Here is a 13,110-nt window from a genome sequence, read left to right on the forward strand (position 1 = left end):
AGAAATACATAGTATACTGTTTAATAATTATGATTATGATCACATGAGACGAATTCAGTAATGTTCAGAAAGCGGCTTTATTCTAGAGGGAAAAAAACTTTCTTCAAATAATGTAAAACAAATGTTTGCAAATGTTTTTTTTTTTTTTTTTTTCTTTTTTAGTTGATAATTCAGACTGGTGTTGTTGTTTGTACATATGTATTAGTATATAACATTTACCAGTACAAAACATACATTTTTGTACGTTTAGATGCTCGAATGTAGTCCACAGTATGAACTTACTGACATAATCTACAATGTAAACTTTATTACATATTTGCAGCTATAGAAATGTCAAATATCTACAATTATGTTATATCATGAAGATATTTGTATAGTTGGTCCTTTTTATTTGGGGGGGGGGTCACTTAACCCATTCCCAAATCTAAACAACAATTTTATAGAGAATTTAAAAAGAATACATTATATAAAATGTAATTGACAGAAATATGTAAGTCTACAATGACTATTTTAGTAACAATATAGCATTGAAATATATTTTGAGCTGCTAATTCCACCCCTACCACAAAACCTTTGTGAATCCAGTACAAAATTGTGTTTGGAAAACCAACAATTGATCCAGTTCAAGTCATTTATCATATATCATATCATATCATATCATATCATTTCATTTCATTTCATTTCTTAAAAATGTGTACAGTATAAAGAAAAACATAAGACAAGTGTAATCACAATTGTTCATTGTCTACCAAGGAAAAGTTTTGCCAGACCAGCTTTAAGATAACTCAGAGCATCTTTATTGGCTTCATCAGTTACAGCTTTTCTCCTAATTTCTTCAAGCTCCCTGACCCATTCTCCTTTCCTAGCCTCCTTTACTCTGGGGATGAAGAAGTCGAGATGCTGAAGAGTGAAGGCAGAGTCTGGTTTTAATGCGATCTGAGACAGATTCTTGATGGTTCTGTAAGCATTGAACAGAATAATTGACTTTTGGGTTTCAATATCCTGCAGATCTTTGTCAACATTGTTCATTACAACCGAAAACCTCTTGTTTTTGTCTTGGGCTTTTTTCATATTTCCTTTTTATAGAGTCATATTCTATCATCATGCTTGAGGTTCTGATGACGTATTTCTTGTTTTCTTTGACGTGTTTGCTGTGATGACACTGCCCTGTGCACACTGTGCAGAAACCATTTTTCATGACTTCAAATTTGCTGGGATATGCACCCCACCAGCAGTCAAACTCATGGCAGTTTTCCTCACAGACGGTGCAGGTCATTGCCTTCCTGTGCTTCCATGACTTGCTCTCGATGGGCACCTTCTCTTTGACAGTCTTTTCGATTTTAATGCTAAAGTTTTTGCACCCTTCAATCTTTTCCTTGTTTTGTATCAATGCCTCTTGAATCTGAAGTTTTTCCACCTTTTTTGATTCTTTCTCTTGAACTCGCAGCTGTAAGTTGCAGATGTATGCTTCAAATCGAATTCGCTCTATCAGGACATTTGAAGTCAACTCTAAACTTCTTCTGTTCTTTTCATCCAGAGACTGAAGGAAATGCTTCATGCCGTGCACGCTGTCTTCCCAGGCGTCTCTTTGAGCACGAACGTGACGTTCTCTAGTGTGACGTGCATCAGCCTGCCGATTGTTAAATAAGAAATGAGCAGGTTGGCCGCGTTTGTCTCGTCTGCAGGGGATTTTAGCTTTATTAATGGCACCGATGACATTTTTGGGTGGCAGACCATCAGAGTGTGTGATTAAGAACACAATGTTGTCCACAATGTCTTTTCCAAACAAAGACAGAATTGAACTGATAATGTAATGCTGTCTGTCTGAGAGACGATTCTTAGATGCTTGAGTCACAAAACACACGGCATCGACTTCACAAACTCCATCATTGCACTGAAACAGAGTGGCTAAATTCTCAGCAACTTCCAGATCTTTATCCAGTCCTCTAGTGTCTCCGTAGCCTGGAGTATCAATGATGGTGAGCGATATGGGACTCTCTTCAGGAAAGACCTCATACATGGTGATTTCAGAGGTTTGTGATTCTGATTGATCTCCGGCTGCTTCTTCTGTAATTTCATACCACTTTTCTTCCTCAAACTTCACTCCCAGTAAGTAGTTGAGCATGGTGTTGATGAGAGTCGTCTTACCAACTCCGGTCTCTCCCACCAGCAGAACAATTTTATTTTCTTTACTGTCATCTTTTTTCCCAAATGTCCATTTTCTGACTTTTCCATTATCATCCAACACTTTTTTTTCTGTGTATAGACAAAATCGTTTTGGAGGACCTTGATCGATCAGAGTTGATTTGCATGGTGAAAGACTTGGCTGTCTGTAAGAAATAGAGGGAAATGAGAAATGCTCATCAATAAACAGACATCACAGATAAGAATTTATTTATTTCCAGTCAGCTGTCTTTGACAACATAGTAAATAAAGATAAGGGTTTTGCAGACCACAGAACGGGTTTATGCACTGTAGTTCGCTCGCAGACCCCCTTGTTTCAGAGGTGTTATTCAAACTTAACTACAGGACAACAATGCTCATGTTCTCCACTCTAAAGTGTACAGTCTGCTTGCCAGCAAACAGAGAGTCATGCTTTTACTACTTCCTCATTCCTAAGAAAGACGGTTGGCTCAGGCCCATCCTTGACCTCAGACACCTGAACTGTGCTCTAATGAGACACCTGTTCATGATGTTAACTTTGAGACAGATCCTCGTGCAAATATGTCCAGGGGACTTGTTTTTATCAGTGGATCTGAAAGATGCTTACTTTCACATCCAGATAGCCCCACATCACATACAGTTCTTCAGATTCGCGTTCAAGGGGGTGGCTTATCAGTATAGAGTCCTTCCTTTCAGACTGTCCTTGGCCCTGTGCACTTTCACGAAGTGCATGGATGCAGCTCTTTCCCATCTGAGGCAGATGGGAATCTGCATTATGAATTACCTCGATGATTGGCTTGTGTTAGCTAGATCAGAGCAGGAACTTCTAGCTCACAGGTCGCTGCTGCTCAGCCACCTGGAGCACCTAGCTTCAAAATCAATTTGGCTAAGAGCTCTCTGTCTCCCAGCCAGCGAGTTGTCTTCCTGGGAACAGTTGTCGATTCAGTCCAAATGCGGGCCAGGTTCGCGCCCGAATGTTCACTGATAATTCAATGGCTAGTGGCACCATTCACTTTGGGAGCTTCTTGCCCTCTCAAGGTTTTCCACAGGATACTTGGCCTCATGTCAACCACCTCCCCTGTGATTCCTCTAGGCCTGTTTCACATGTGGCCCCTTCAATTATCTCAAAACTCATGCACCGTCCCACACTTGGCGCTTGGGATGTTTTCACCTCAAGGCAAAAACATCAGAGCTGTGGCCCCTTGGAAAGCCCTCCACCTGTATCAGGCATTTCATTGGGACAGACCTTAGAAAGTAGTCACGGAACGTAGTCACAACAGACACCTCCAACTCGGGTTGAGGAGTGCTGTACGAGGGCAGACTGGAATTCAGCTCCTGGCAGTTTCAGGTCACACTCTCTCTACAGGATGGTGAGATGCCTCCTTCTATAGGCACATTGCAATCTGTGTTCACTCAGGGCACTTCACGTGCTGAGCAGACTGAACCATGGAGCGGGTATGCTGTTCCGGGGCAATGTATCTCTGGGAGAATGGAGATTACACCCCAATGGTTCAGATGATTTTGGCAGACTCCGAGAGGGAAGAGTTCGACATCTTCGCCTCAGAAGACAACACCCATTGCCCAACTTATTTTTCAAAGGAGTCGGATGCTTTGGCCCATGATTGGCCTTGCATGCCCCTGCATGCCTTCCCTCCAGTCAGAGAAGTCAGGTGGCCCCACTCTGGAGGAACGAGACTTGGTTCCTGATTCACGACTCACTCAGCTGACTCATGACCACTGTTGCTTAAGACTGCCCTCCTACTGACTCTGGTGTCAGTCAAGTGAGTGTGCGATCTACAAGCGCTTTCAGTTAGCACTTCATGCCTTGAGTTTGGGCCTAAAGACTGTAAAGTCGTCATCCTGGGTTTTGTCCAGAGGAGTTTCAATTGGTGATATCTGCGTGGTAGCCAGCTGGTTTTCGCTGTCTACCTTTGCTAGATTCTATTATCTGGACGTCCCTGCCCTTCAGGCATGGATTTTGTCCACCTAATTCCCCTGATCCCCCTGAGAGTGGATAAGGTATTGGTTATGTATACCTCGGCCTCAGAGCCTGGGTCTCATTATTAGCTTTGTTCTGCACTTATTTATAGCACAGCACTATCGAATATGTTCCCCATAGCATTGTCCAACTCAACGAGAGAGACCGTTTTCGAAAGGGAATGTTCCAGTTACAAAATGTAACCTTGGTACCCTGAGATAACGGGAACAAATGTTACATTAATTGCCGTGCTATAAAGTTGCACGCAAGTTGAAGACTGTCGCTATCAGTTGAATGATTCTAATGAAATGGCAATCAGCACCAACTTATAATAGTCAGTCGGCTCCACCCCTTTCGGCAGACTGAAATTCCATTTGTTCGTGCAGCTACACGAACGTGAACCAGTCAGGTTTCAGTATTCAGAGTAAACAGGAGTTTCCCCATAGCATTTTCCAAAAGAAGCTCGTTCTTGTTATCTCAGGCAGCCGAGGTTACGTTTAGTAACTGGAGAGTTTTTATCTGCCTCATCTCATATATGCGTAAAGGCTGTTAGATCGACTTCTGGGATTAAATTAGCATGAAATTACAGTAGTGTCATTAGATTGCAGTCTCTTAATGGGCTTGTTGCCTTTTAATAAGCTTTGTAATATCAAGCAAGTCAAGTTCATGGCAACGAAAAGCTGTACAGAGATATTTACATATTTCATAGGCTACTTAACGAAAACAATTTGGTAACACTTTAGAATAGGGGTCCAGAATAATGCATTAGTTAAGCATTAATTAATGGTTAACTTGTTCACAATTAAGCATTAGTTGAGCACAAACACACTAGTAATTAATGATTAACTTACATTTAGGGAGCTCAGATTATGCATTAGTTAAGCATAAATAAATATTCTAAAGTGTTACCAAAATTTTTTTATATCGATATTAGCCTCTTTATATACTAGTAAAGTATATAATAACCTTGTAGTATACAAAAGTAACTTCTGTTCTGTCCCAGATATGATGCATGGGAGTTTTGTCAATAGTGCTTCTGCAAGTTTTCTTAACCACATTAATACGTCCTGTTATGCTGAAGACTTCTTCATTTGTATTCAGTGTTTGTATTCATGTGTTCAGTTCCTTATTAAAAATAAGGTATTTTCACAAAAATGCTGTGCTGGAGTTGATTTGCTAATAAAATGATGTGATAAAATGTTAAAACTGTGTTCTGTAGTCTGTATTTAATATATTAATATATTCCGTTTTTAATATATTTATTTTTATTTTGGGACAGTGGGAAATAAACAATTTCTACAATTTAAAATATTTAATTGGACCAACAACAGTGGTAACCTTAGAATTCATAGCAGTGACTTGTTTGCTTTTTATTTAATGAGTGATATTACCAGTGGCATGAGAGAGTAGTATTACACAGCTAATATGTCAAAGCATGTGTTTCTATTTTGGACAAAGACCATTTAGTCCATCAGACGGTGCCATAAAACACATTGCAGCGAATAAAATAATATTCCTTTAGTTGATCTTTGTCAAGTTTTGCCTTTAACAGAGCACCCGCCAATTTCAGTATCAGATACACACCATTTTAGAACCCATTTTATTTTTTATTTACCCTCCTGTAGAAAGCACATGAATTTCATCTTACCTGGAACTCATGATGTTCATTGGACTAAATGTTTTCACCTCACAGAAAATCACTCTGCAGGCTGCTTACAGCAAAACAATTCATTTCTTTCTTCAGTAATATCATGTTTTGTAATTGTACAACTCTGTATTAAGTATTACAATATTGAAAGGTTAAAGCTTCCATTTGAGGAATATTATTCAATTAAAAAAATGAAGAGACACAATTATACTATTAAACATAAATATAAACAAATATTTTCTTACACACCAGCCTCTGCATCAGATGTCTTGCTGAAATGTCAGCATTAATGGAAATACTGGTTTACTTAACAAGCCTAACTAGCTGAAGTCCCTCCCAAACAAATTGTGCATGCAGCATTTTTTTAATGTTCGGCAACTGAACTTTTCATTGCATTAAAGCAAGAAATATAATAATTATATCATTTGAAATCTATATGGTGGCTGTAGTTTATATTTGTATTCTTGACGGACATGCTCACTCTGAACTGTCATTGTATAGAAAAGAGCTATACATGATAATTTTTTATGCTTTGTTTCAAAGAAAATAAGAGTATCCAGATTTGGAGCAACATGAGGGTCAATAATAGTTGTTGTCAGGGTGCGAACTACGGGGGAGCTAGGGGGAGCTCGGCTCCCCTTAATAAGACATGGGCTCCCCTGAAAACGTGATTTGTGAAATTTTGGGGGGTCTCAAAAAATTGGCACGCGCAAGCGCACGAACACCACCCCCCCGTTATAAAAAAAAAAAATCAAGTGGGCTCCCCCAAAGTCCACGGTATAGTTCGAACACTGGTTGTTGTTCTTCACTTCTCATCTTTATGATAATAGTTATACATTCATCTGTGATTGTCAGGATGATGCCGGATATTTTTAGTTGAATAGGACTTCCTTTGTGTGTATGTCACCATATGTTAAAAAAAATTAGGTCAAGAATGAATGAAGGTTTTACAAAGCTGTCAAGACCTTCAGATAAAATGAACTTGCTGCAGCATGCAGCAGGTTTATTATAAATAAATACGTTTTGTGGGGGGTACCTATGACTTTCTGACTCTGAAATAACTAGTTGTGTAACAACTTTCTAGTTGGAAGCTAGAAAATGCAACTGGACGAGTGACATTAAACTATCTCTGTGAGTTACAGGAAACAATTACTGTTCTTACAAGGAAACGTTCTGACTCTTGAGTTGTTGGTTTTATTTCTTTTCCTGAGCTGTCTGTGCATGTTTTAGGGAAAGTTCCAGTTTGAAAGAGGTTTCCTCCTGAAAGACCCTGAGGCATCAGTACAAAGGCTTTGATGTCATTATTTATTTATTTATTTATTTTAGCAGATAATCATTTAAAATATGTGACCTGTCTGTTTTTTGCTAGTGCCTGAAGGAACATGGTTACTGAGTCCAGGAAGTTAACCTAGTGCGTCGCTGATATTTTTAGAGTAAACTAGTTACACAAGATTCTTTCAGAAATACCCCAATGTGTCATCAGTGAAGATATGGCACTGGTTAGAGTAACCCGGCTAAAATATTAAAGAGGAAATATGTGTGTATATGGTGTTTATGAATGTTTGCCTGCAGCGAAGTACATACAACCAACTGAACTATACTGTAAAAATGATTTTTTTTTTAAGTTATAAAAACAAAGACTACTGAAGTACATTTTACAAGAAAATGCTATTTCAGTCTTTCTACTTCACAATGTCATGTTTACTTCAACGTGTTACTTGCCGTTTCTTTGTAATTAGAAATTTACTTGCAAACTCTGAGTAAAAAAAAAAAGTTTCTACACCAAATTTACCTTTCTTTTTGTGCTAAAAAATATCTGAAAATCTGATAATTACAAAATAAATAAATAAATACTTTCAAATAATTCAGTGTTTAAAATAAAGCTCACACACACAACTGATGCCCGGCTCAAAATCCAGCTGTTTCTTGCTTTATAGCTCCATCTGCTGAACATGAGATTGAAATGTTTTCTAAGTCGTAAAAGAGATTGCGGACTTTACAGTCAGTTATACATTATATCTTATACAGGGTTTCATTCCTAAGTCATTTTTAACCAAACTAGCTTAAAACTATAAATTTAAATGATTGTCTAAACATTTAGCAATCGCCAAATGTTTGTTGATTTCAAATCATAGGACAGCAGGTTTGGAAAATTGATGTAATTTGTGATTTAGAACTTCAAATAAATATCTGTTAGCTTTTATAGGTGCCATTTTGCCAATAATGAATGAATAAATAAATAAATACTCACGATTCCTACTTAGATAGGAGTTTTAATGGGAATGTAAAGGTGTGGGTCTTGATAGAATCAGATTTCTTAATATCTAAACTATTGCATTTTAAAGCTTATATGATATGAATTTTTTTGTTGTGTGCAGATCTTTTTTAGTCACCAATTTGAATGCTTTTGCTGTGAACTAGTGAAGCTTAATGACTCAATTGACTTAACTCGGTGAATCAACTCTGTTAAACAGTTTTAGTAAGCCAATTCAATTTTCACATTGACTTTTATAGCCCTTACAGACTTTAAAAATATAATGATTGTGACCCTGGAGCACAAAAGCAGTCTTAAGTCGCTGGTGTATATTTGTAGCAATAGCCAAAAATACATTGTATGGGTCAAAATTATTGATTTTTCTTTTATGCCAAAAATCATTAGGATATTAAATAAAGATCGTGTTCCATGAAGATATTTTGTAAATTTCCTACCATAAATATATCAAAACTTCATTTTTGATTTGTAATGTGCATTGCTAAGAACTTCATTTGGACAACTTTAAAGGTGATTTTCTCAATATTTAGATTTATTTGCATCCTCAGATTCCAGATTTTCAAATAGTTGTATCTCAGCCACATATTGTCCTCTCCTAACAAACCATACATCAATGGAAAGATTATTTATTCAGCTTTTAGATGATGTATAAATCTCAATTTCGAAAAATTGACCCTTATGACTGGTTTTGTGCTCCAGGGTCACAATTAACGTCTTATGTCCTAACATTATATATATTTACTGCTGTTTTATTTGTTTGTTTCTTCCACTCTTCTTGAGGTTCCTGTTCATTCCACAGGTGAAGAAATGTATCACCATTCATGCAAATCCTCGTGTTGTTTTCAGGATGCAAAATGTCTGAGTATGGACACACTGAGAATGATTTCCATCCTGACTTGGACTCTTTATTCAAATGGCATCGCAGAGCATGAAAATGACCAGGAGCTCATCCAGAACTATGAATGTTGCCTTTGTCAGTAACACTTTATAATAACTTTCATTAATAAATCATTAACAAACATTACATAATGCTCAACAGATCATAAGTTAATATATATTCACATAGCTAGAAATATGAGATAATGTGCTTGTTAATGTTTACATATGATGTAAATACTGAAGTACTAAAGTATTAGATGTAAAAAATAGCATTATAATATATGAACTGAAGTTTAATGACATTTGTTAGCATTCAAAAGTACATTAACAAAAAAGCTTTTAATCTTTGTATAATTTCGGAATATAATTTTAAAAAGTGCATGATCGTATGAATTGAAAGTTTAATGACATTTGTAAACATTAACTAATGATCCGTTAAGCATTATATAATGTTTTATTCATGAAGCTTTTAATCATTACAAGCCATCTGTCAAAATCATTTAAAGATTTTTAAAAAAAGTGGGTAACACTTTACAATAAGGTTAATTAGTTAACATGAACTAAGCATGAATAATACTTCTACAGCATTTATTAATCTTAGCTAATGTTAATTTCAACCTTTACTAATGCATTATTAACATCAAAAGCTGTGCTTGTTAACATTTGTTAATGCACTTTTAACTAATTGTTCCAAAGTCAATCTTACAGCATTTTTCCTCCATTGTTATAAGTGTGAAAATAGTAATACAAAAATTCAAAAAAGAATGGACTAATAATCAGGCTTGTACTTTAGAGTTTCACTCTGTGATTTTTGCAAAGAAGAAAGAACACAAGCATGTAAAAATGCTCCATTTTCATATGAGCTCAGTTACCAGCTATTTGCATGCTCTGCCATTTGAATAAGGATCCTCATGTTGCTGCAAAGTCAGAATGGAAATCAGTCTTGCTGTCTCCACACTCATCTTCTGCTCCGGAGGAGGCTTTCCATCAAAGGTAACCAATAAATAAACATTTATATTAGGAATAAGGCAAGTTTAGAGAATGTTGGAAGTAAAAACTTTGAAAGAACACAGATGCTTTGATGTTTTGACAAATGAATAGGCTTTTTTTTTTTTTTATTCCAATCAAAAATGTTCAAACCTGCTATTATTTAATCATTATTTTCTCTGTTTTATGCATCATGTTTTATTTATTTCAGTGAATAAGCCTGCGAGCAACAGAGATGATCCAGAAAATGTTTCATCTACTTTGTTTACTAGGTGAGTTTGTGACTGAATGAATGTGAGTCTAACTAGTTAGTATTAGTTGCTCAATGTTTATCCATTTAATATCAAATATGCACTGGATTGGATGTGATTTGTAAGAAAGTCCATTTCCCCACAAATGAAAAAAAATATATATGTATGTCAATCATTTGTATGACAAAAAAGTCTAAACTGTTACATAAAAGTCATAATTATGTTGATACAAAGTCATTTCAACATTTATGTCATAATTATAGCTTAGTGTGTCATACTGTCATAATTTTGACTTTTTATGTCATAATTATGATTTACCAAAGCATGATTATTATTTTTTTCTTTCTATCCTCACATTATATCTGGGCTGATTTAAGATCAGATTCCTTTCCATCTAGAACTGTCTGTTTCTGGAATTACAGATCAGAAACGAAATGAAACCAGATTTGTTCTGCTGCTTATTTCAATGCTGTGCTTGTCGACAGGACTTTTCTTGAAGACTTTCTGCTACTTTACTCTGATCCAAGACCCAAAGACCTGGACCGAAGCCCAATCGTACTGCAAGACGTATCACACAGATCTGGCAACGATTCAAAGCGATGAAGACCGATATAAGATACAGGAGATCGCAATCTCCATGAAATTTCAACATAGGGCCTGGATGGGACTGTATGATGGTGTATTTGCTTGGCGCTGGTCTTATCGAGATCTGAACATAGACTATAAGAATTGGGCGCCAACAGAAGAAACGACCTCCAAGACTCAGAAAAGGTGTGGCGTGATTAGAAACACTGGAAGCTGGCATTTGCATTTGTAAGCATCGCTCACGTTCATGCGTTTGGCAGATACTTTTCTCCAAAGTGAGTTGCATTGCATTGGAGGTGAATATTTTATCAGTTCATGCATCATTCTCTACAGTTTGAGTTAATAGCAAACATGACTTCTGACTTGGAATTGTGAGAAAAAAAGTCAGAATTATGAGATATAAACTAGAATTGCGAGACAAAAGTCAGAATTTGGAGATATAAATTGAGAATTCTGAGAAAAAAAAAGGAAAATTCTGAGATATAAACTAGAATTCTGAGAGAGAGAAAAAGTCAGGATTTTGAGATATGATATAAATTGAGAATTCTGAGAGAAAAAAAATTATATTCTGAGAAATAAACGAGAATTCTGAGAGAAAAAAAATTATATTCTGAGAAATAAACTAGAATTCTGAGAGAGAGAAATAACTCAGAATTCTGATATATAAACTCAAAATTCAGAAAAAAAGTAATTTCTGCGAATTAAACTAGAATTGCAAGACAAAAGTCAGAATTCTGAGATATATATTAAGTATTCTGAGAAAAAAAATGTACAAATTCTGAGATATAAACTAAAATTCTGAGAAAAATGTCAAAATTCTGAGATATAAACTAGAATTCTGAGAAAAAAATCTGAGATATAAACTAGAATTCTACGAGAGAAAAAATCTCAGAATTCTGAGATATAAACTAAGAATTAACTAAGAACTATCTTTTTATTTGTTATCTCATGGCAGAATCAATCTTTCAGGCTAAAAAAAAAATCAATTTTGGTTTTCTGTGGAAATAAACTCATTTTGGTGCATTACTACTTCTGACACATTTGATATTAAACTTTTTCCTCATCCAAGTCTCAAAGGCTGACTGTCAGCATGCTGTTTGTATGAGCAGTTCAAACTGCATTCTTTGTTCTGACCACAACACTAAATCCTTACAGGAAATAGCCTTGGAAGCAAATTTGTTTTCAATAACGCCAAACTGACCTGGCGCGATGCTCAACTGCACTGCAGGAAAAACCACGTCGATCTGGCCTCCATTAGTGACGGCTTTGAGAACAGCGCTCTGGTTCAGCTTCTTACACACAACTACTCTCAGTATGAGGCCTGGATCGGCTTGTCCAAGAACCTGTGGCTGTGGTCGGACCAGAGCAAAGTCTCCTGGCCGTCTGTGACATGGGCCGAAGGAGAGCCGGATAATACAGATGGCAATGAAAAGTGCGGCTTTGTCCGTGAGACTGGGTTGATAGGAGACGAAGACTGCTTGCATCACTTACCTTTCTTCTGCAGTGAGTTTTATTTCTGCTTTAATTCTCAAGCAGCCAGTCCAGATAAACTGGAGTCAGTGACTGTACAGAAAATAAACAAAAAATCATCTGAAGTCGCAGTGATTTTCCAAATTTAACTTGAGATAATGCAGATATCCAAGTTGTTATTTAATGCAACTTCACATTTCAAGTTGACTAAACGTAAATTATAAGAACACTTTTTGAAACAACAGTGAATACTGTAGTATTCATAACAAATGCAAGATCCCTTCCAGGCCATTGTATTTCATAACACAACAAATTACTATAAAAAGTATGATAATTAATAGTGAGTTTAATTTTGACTTTAATCTTTAAAGAATCAGATCAGATAAACAGGATTTCAATCAATTACTGTAAAAAAAAAATTATATATATTCACAAACAGCTTTTCTATGAGCTGAGGGCAATATTTATATATAGAAGGTGCACAGAGTCATTCACACAAACACTAAACCCCAGCATGGTGACACTCATGATACTGAAATAATGCAATAAACATTGATTTAACAACATTAGATGTAAGATTAAACCCTAATGTACACAACATGTTTCTTCTTAGTTTTTGTCTTATCGGTTATTTCAACAACAACAACAAAAACATCAAATATGAAGTGTCATGCAGGGAATTCTGGGAGTGTCAATTTAAGGTTTTTCTTTTTCACTTCTAAAAACCTTATTTTTAACAGTATTTTACTGTAAAATTACATTAAATGTAATTACATTTATTCACCGAATATAGTATGGAAACTTACTGTTAACCAGTTAACAGGTTTTTACTGTAGCATTTTTACAGTCTTTTACTGTTAAAATCACAATCATTTTT

General features: G+C 36.0%; 1 pseudogene; it reads right to left on the reverse strand.

Annotated features, from left to right (window-relative positions):
* Positions 1-738: 738 nt before the first annotated feature.
* Positions 739-12,247, reverse strand: LOC107720467 (uncharacterized; annotated as a pseudogene).
* Between the last annotated feature and the right edge of the window lie 863 nt (positions 12,248-13,110).

This window comes from Sinocyclocheilus rhinocerous, unplaced genomic scaffold (genome assembly GCF_001515625.1).
Source record: "Sinocyclocheilus rhinocerous isolate Xijiao unplaced genomic scaffold, SAMN03320098_v1.1 scaffold691, whole genome shotgun sequence".
NCBI classification, from domain to species: Eukaryota; Metazoa; Chordata; class Actinopteri; order Cypriniformes; family Cyprinidae; genus Sinocyclocheilus; species Sinocyclocheilus rhinocerous.